At 39.5% G+C, this 6,980-nt stretch overlaps 1 non-coding gene across 1 annotated transcript; it reads left to right on the top strand.

Moving 5' to 3' along the window:
- Window positions 1–4,728: 4,728 nt before the first annotated feature.
- On the top strand, window positions 4,729–4,836 carry LOC130977921 (small nucleolar RNA R71). Its single transcript, XR_009085591.1, has one exon. It is a non-coding gene; the product is annotated as a small nucleolar RNA R71 (small nucleolar RNA).
- The last annotated feature ends 2,144 nt before the right edge of the window (window positions 4,837–6,980 follow it).

Below are 6,980 nucleotides of genomic sequence, written 5' to 3'. Positions count from 1 at the left end.
TCATCACATTCATCATGTTCTTGGGTGCAAATGAATATCTTGGACAAAGAACAAGCGGAATTGAATAGAAGAACAATAGTAATTGCATTAATACTCGAGGTACAGCAGAGCTCCACACCTTAATCTATGGTGTGTAGAAACTCCACCATTGAAAATACATAAGAACAACAGTGATCATTGGTTTCGGCCCCAGAGAGGGAACCAGAAGAACCAAGATGAAAATACAATAGTAAAAGGTCCTATTTATAGGAAACTAGTAGCCTAGGGTGTACAGAGATGAATAAATGACATAAAAATCCACTTCCGGGCCCACTTGGTGTGTGCTTGGGCTGAGTAATGAAGCATTTTCGTGCAGAGACTCATCTTGGAGTTAAACGCCAGCTTTTATGCCAGTTTGGGCGTTTAACTCCCATTTTGGTGCCAGTTCCAGCGTTTAACGCTGGGATTTCTTGAGGTTACTTTGAACACCGGTTTGGGCCATCAAATCTTGGGCAAAGTATGGACTATCATATATTGCTGGAAAGCCCAGGATGTCTACTTTCCAACGCCGTTGAGAGCGCGCCAATTGGGCTTCTGTAGCTCCAGAAAATCCACTTCGAGTGCAGGGAGGTCAGAATCCAACAGCATCTGCAGTCCTTTTCAGTCTCTGAATCAGATTTTTGCTCAGATCCCTCAATTTCAGCCAGAAAATACCTGAAATCACAGAAAAACACACAAACTCATAGTAAAGTCCAGAAAAGTGAATTTTAACTAAAAACTAATAAAAATATACTAAAAACTAAACCAAATATACTAAAAACATACTAAAAACAATGCCAAAAAGCGTACAAATTATCCGCTCATCACAACACCAAACTTAAATTGTTGCTTGTCCCCAAGCAACTGAAAATCAAATAAGATGAAAAGAAGAGAATATACTATAGACTCCAAATTATCAATGAAACTTAGCTCCACATTAGATGAGCGGGACTAGTAGCTTTTTGCCTCCGAACAGTTTTGGCATCTCACTTTATCCTTTGAAATTCAGAATGATTGGCTTCTTTAGGAACTCAGAATCCAGATAGTGTTATTGATTCTCCTAGTTAAGTATGATGATTCTTGAACACAGCTACTTATTGAGTCTTTGCCGTGGCCCAAAGCACTCTGTCTTCCAGTATTACCACCGGATACATACATGCCACAGACACATAATTGGGTGAACCTTTTCAGATTGTGACTTAGCTTTGCTAGAGTCCCCAATTAGAGGTGTCCAGGGTTCTTAAGCACACTCTTTTTGCCTTGGATCACAACTTTATTTCTTTCTTTTTCTTTTCTTTTTCTTTCTCCCCTTTTTTTTTCTTTTTCGTTTTTCTCCTTCTTTTTTTTTTGTATTCACTGCTTTTTCTTGCTTCAAGAATCATTTTTATGATTTTTCAGATCCTCAGTAACATGTCTCCTTTTTCATCATTCTTTCAAGAGCCAACAATTTTAACATTCATGAACCACAATTTCAAAAGACATATGCACTGTTCAAGCATACATTCAGAAAACAAAAAGTATTGCCACCACATCAAACTAATTAAGCCAGTTTTAAAGATGAATTTGAAATCCTGTACTTCTTGTTCTTTTGTGATTAAAAACAGTTTTCATTTAAGAAAGGTGATGGATTCATAGGACATTCATAACTTTAAGGCATAGACACTAAGACACTAATGATCATAAGACACAAACATGGACAAACATAAGCATGAAAATTCGAAAAACAGGAAAATAAAGAACAAGGAGATTAAAGAACGGGTCCACCTTAGTGATGGCGGCTTGTTCTTCCTCTTGAAGGTCTTATGGAGTGCTTGAGCTCCTCAATGTCTCTTCCTTGTCTTTGTTGCTCCTCTCTCATGATTCTTTGATCTTCTCTAATTTCATGGAGGAGAATGGAGTATTCTTGGTGCTCCACCCTTAGTTGTCCCATGTTGGAACTCAATTCTCCTAGGGAGGTGTTCAGTTGCTCCCAGTAGTTTTGTGGAGGAAAGTGCATCCCTTGAGGCATCTCAGGGATCTCTTGATGAGAGGGGTCTCTTGTTTGCTCCATCCTTTTCTTAGTGATGGGCTTGAGGTCATGCCTTCTCAGTTGAACTGGCTTCCCTCTTGAATCTCTCTTTCATTGAACGCCCTCTTCATAAATGTCTATGGGGACTTGGTCCAACCTTTGATCAAAGTTGACCCTTCTTTATGGCCACAACTTCATAGAAGTGGTCTTGATGCATCCTTGAGATGAATCTCTCCATCTCTCATGACTCAGAGGTGGAAGCTTTTGCCTTCCCTTTCCTCTTTCTAGAGGTTTCTCCGGCCTTGGATGCCATAAATGGTTATGGAAAAACGAAAAGCAACGCTTTTACCACACCAAACTTAAAAGGTTTGCTCGTCCTCGAGCAAAAGAAGAAAGAAGGGAGTAGAAGAAGAAGAAATGAGGAAGAAGGGAATGGCTTTGTGTTCGGCCATGTATGGGTGGGTTTGGGAGGGAAAGTGGTTTAAATTTTGAATGGTGAGGTAGATGGGGTTTTATGAAGGATGGATGTGAGTGGTGGGATTGGTGGGGATCCTGTGGGGTCCACAGATCCTGTGGTGTCAAGGAAAAGTCATCCCTGCACCAAATGGCATTCAAAAACATGTTTTGAGCCAATTCTGGCGTTAAACGCCGGGCTGGTGCCCATTTCTGGCGTTTAACGCCAGGTTCTTGCCCTTTCCTGGCGTTTAACGCCAGTCTGGTGCCCCTTTCTGGCGTTAAACGCCCAGAATGGTGCCAGACTGGGCGTTAAACGCCCAACTGCTAGCCTCATTGGCGTTTAAACGCCAGTGAGTTCTTCCTCCAGGGTGTGCTGTTTTTCTTCCTGTTTTTCATTCTGTTTTTGCTTTTTCAATTGATTTTGTGACTTCTCATGATCATCAACCTACAAAATAAAATAAAATAACAAAGGAAAATATATAAAATATAACATTGGGTTGCCTCCCAACAAGCGCTTCTTTAATGTCAGTAGCTTGACAGATGGCTCTCATGGAGCCTCATATTTTCTCAGAGCAATGTTGGAACCTCCCAACACCAAACTTAGAGTTTGAATGTGGGGGTTCAACACCAAACTTAGAGTTTGGTTGTGGCCTCCCAACACCAAACTTAAAGTTTGACTGTGGGGGCTCTGTTTGACTCTGATTTGAGAGAAGCTCTTCATGCTTTCTTTCCATGATGACAGAGGGATATCCTTGAGCCTTAAACACCAAGGACTCTTCATTCACTTGAATGATCAACTCTCCTCTATCAACATCAATCACAGCCTTTGCTGTGGCTAGGAAGGGTCTGCCAAGGATGATGGATTCATCCATGCACTTCCCAGTCTCTAGGACTATGAAATCAGTAGGGATGTAATGGTCTTAAACTTTAACCAGAACATCCTCTACAAGTCCATAGGCTTGTTTTCTTGAGTTGTCTGCCATCTCTAGTGAGATTTTTGCAGCTTGCACCTCAAAGATCCCTAGCTTCTCCATTACAGAGAGGGGCATGAGGTTTACACTTGACCCTAAGTCACACAGAGCCTTCTTGAAGGTCATGGTGCCTATGGTACAAGGTATTGAAAACTTCCCAGGATCTTGTCTCTTTTGAGGTAATTTCTGCCTAGACAAGTCATCCAGTTCTTTGGTGAGCAAAGGAGGTTCATTCTCCCAAGTCTCATTTCCAAATAACTTGTCATTTAGTTTCATGATTGCTCCAAGGTATTTAGCAACTTGCTCTTCAGTGACATACTCATCCTCTTCAGAGGAAGAATACTCATCAGAGCTCATGAATGGCAGAAGTAAGTCCAATGGAATCTCTATGGTCTCATTTTGAGCCTCAGATTCCCATGGTTCCTCGTTGGGGAACTCAGTGGAGGTCAGTGCATGCCCATTGAGGTCTTCCTCAGTGGCGTTCACTTCCTCTTCTTCCTCCCAAAATTTGGCCATGTTGATGGCCTTGCACTCTCCTTTTGGATTTTCTTCTGTACTGCTTGGGAGAGTACTAGGAGGGAGTTCAGTAACTTTCTTGCTCAGCTGCCCCACTTGTGCCTCCAAATTCCTAATGGAGGACCTTGTTTCAGTCATGAAATTTTGAGTGGTTTTGATTAGATCAGAGACCATGGTTGCTAAGTCAGAGGGGTTCTGCTTAGAATTCTCTGTCTGTTGCTGAGAAGATGATGGAAAAGGTTTGCCATTGCTAAACCTATTTCTTCCACCATTATTGTTGTTGAAACCTTGTTGAGGTCTCTCTTGATTCTTCCATGAGAAATTTGGGTGATTTCTCCATGAAGAATTATAGGTGTTTCCATAGGGTTCTCCTAGGTAATTCACCTCTTCCATTGAAGGGTTCTCAGGATCATAGGCTTCTTCTTCAGATGAAGCATCCTTAGTACTGCTTGGTGCATTTTGCATTCCAGACAGACTTTGAGAAATCAAATTGACTTGTTGAGTCAATATCTTGTTCTGAGCCAATATGGCATTCAGAGTATCAATCTCAAGAACTCCTTTCTTCTGATTAGTCCCATTGTTCACAGGATTCCTTTCAGAAGTGTACATGAATTGGTTATTTGCAACCATTTCAATAAGCTCTTGAGCTTCTGTAGGCGTCTTCTTCAAATGAAGAGATCCTCCAGCAGAGCTATCCAAAGACATCTTGGATAGTTCAGAGAGACCATCATAGAAAATACCTATGATGCTCCATTCAGAAAGCATGTCAGAGGGACATTTTCTGATTAATTGTTTGTATCTTTCCCAAGCTTCATAGAGGGATTCTCCATCCTTTTGTCTGAAGGTTTGGACTTCCACTCTAAGCTTACTCAATTTTTGAGGTGGAAAGAACTTTGCCAAGAAGGCATTGACTAGCTTTTCCCAAGAGTCCAGGCTTTCTTTAGGTTGAGAGTCCAACCATGTTCTAGCTCTGTCTCTTACAGCAAAAGGGAATAGCATAAGTCTGTAGACCTCAGGGTCAACCCCATTAGTCTTGACTGTGTCACAGATTTGCAAGAACTCAGCTAAGAACTGATGAGGATCTTCCAATGGAAGTCCATGGAACTTGCAATTCTGTTTCATTAGAGAAACTAATTAAGGCTTAAGCTCAAAGTTGTTTGCTCTAATGGCAGGGATAGAGATGCTTCTCCCATAGAAGTCGGGAGTAGGTGCAGTAAAGTCACCCAGCACCTTCCTTGCATTGTTGGCATTGTTGTTTTCGGCTGCCATGTGTTCTTCTTCTTTGAAGAATTCGGTCAGGTCCTCTAAAGAGAGTTGTGCTTTGGCTTCTCTTAGCTTTCTCTTCAAGGTCCTTTCAGGTTCAGGATCTGCCTCAACAAGAATACCTTTGTCTTTGTTCCTGCTCATAAGAAAGAGAAGAGAACAAGAAAATGTGGAATCCTCTATGTCACAGTATAGAGATTCCTTTAATTGTCAGAGGAAAAGAAGAGTAGAAGACAGAAGTAGAAAATTCGAACTTATCAGAAAAAGATGGAGTTCGAATTTTGCATTAAGGGATAGTGTTAGTCCATAAATAGAAGGATGTGAGAAGAAGGGAAGTGATTTTCGAAAATTAAGTGGAAGATTTTGAAAACATTTTTGAAAAACACTTAATTGATTTTCGAAAATAAGAGTGGAAAAGAAATCAAGTAATTTTTGAAAAAGATTTTGAAATTAGAAATAAAAAAGATTTGATTGAAAACTATTTTGAAAAAGATGTGATTAAAAAGATTTGATTTTTTTAAAAATTAATGACTTGCCTAACAAGAAAAGATATGATTCAAACATTAAACCTTTCTCAACAGAAAAGGCAACACACTTAAAATGTTCAATCAAATCATTAATTGTTAGTAAGTATCTTTGAAAAAGGAAAGAAATTGATTTTGAAAACATTTGATTGAAAAGATATGATTTGAAAAAGATTTGATTTTGAAAAACTTTGAAAACTTGAAAAAAATTTGATTTTGAAAACAAAATCCTCCCCCTTGTGCCATCCTGGCGTTAAACGCCCAGAATGGTGCACATTCTGGCGTTTAACGCCCAAACTACTACCCTTTTGGGCGTTAAACGCCCAGCCAGGCACCCTGGCTGGCGTTTAAACGCCAGTCTGTCTTCTTCACTGGGCATTTTTGAATGCCCAGCTTTTTCTGTGTGATTCCTCTGCAGTATGTTCTGAATCTTCAATTCTCTGTATTATTGACTTAAAAAGACACAAATTAAAAATATTTTTGGATTTTTAATAATAAGGAATAATCAAAATGCAACTAAAATCAAATAATAATGCATGCAAGACACCAAACTTAGCAGTTTGTATACCATTGACACTAACAAAATGAGAATGCAACACTCAAGTCAATAGAATTCAAAGATCAAAACAAGGAAATCATCAAGAACAACTTGAAGATCAATGAGGACACATGCATGAATGCAACAAGAACAGAAACATGCAATTGACACTAAACTTAAGATGAGACTCTAGACTCAAACAAAAAATATTTTTGGATTTTATGATTCTGTAAATTTTTTTTTTTTTTGGGTTTTTCGAAAATTAAGTGAAAAGGAAAATAAAGGTATCAAAATTCTTAATGAGAATTCCAGGAATCATGCAATGTTAGTCTAAAGCTTTAGTCTAAAGGAATTAGACATGGCCGGCCAAGCTTCAGCAGGACATTGCATTCAAGAGCTAAATTGATGAGAATCAATCAGCTTTGGTGATGATAAGAACATCACCTTGAAACACTAGAATTCATTCTTAAGAACTCTGAAGAAAAATACCTAATCTAAGCAACAAGATGAACCGTCAGTTGTCCATACACAAACAATCCCCGGCAACGGCGCCAAAAACTTGGTGCGCGAAATTGTGAACAATACTTTTCACAACTCTCATAATCCCCGGTCATGAACTCCAAAAACTTGGTAGCTCAATTCCATGGCATTACACAACTTCGCACAACTAACCAGCAAGTGCACTG

This window comes from Arachis stenosperma, chromosome 4 (genome assembly GCF_014773155.1).
Source record: "Arachis stenosperma cultivar V10309 chromosome 4, arast.V10309.gnm1.PFL2, whole genome shotgun sequence".
NCBI classification, from domain to species: Eukaryota; Viridiplantae; Streptophyta; class Magnoliopsida; order Fabales; family Fabaceae; genus Arachis; species Arachis stenosperma.
Note: the sequence above shows the minus strand (reverse complement) of the source record. Positions and strands in the feature narration are given on the sequence as shown.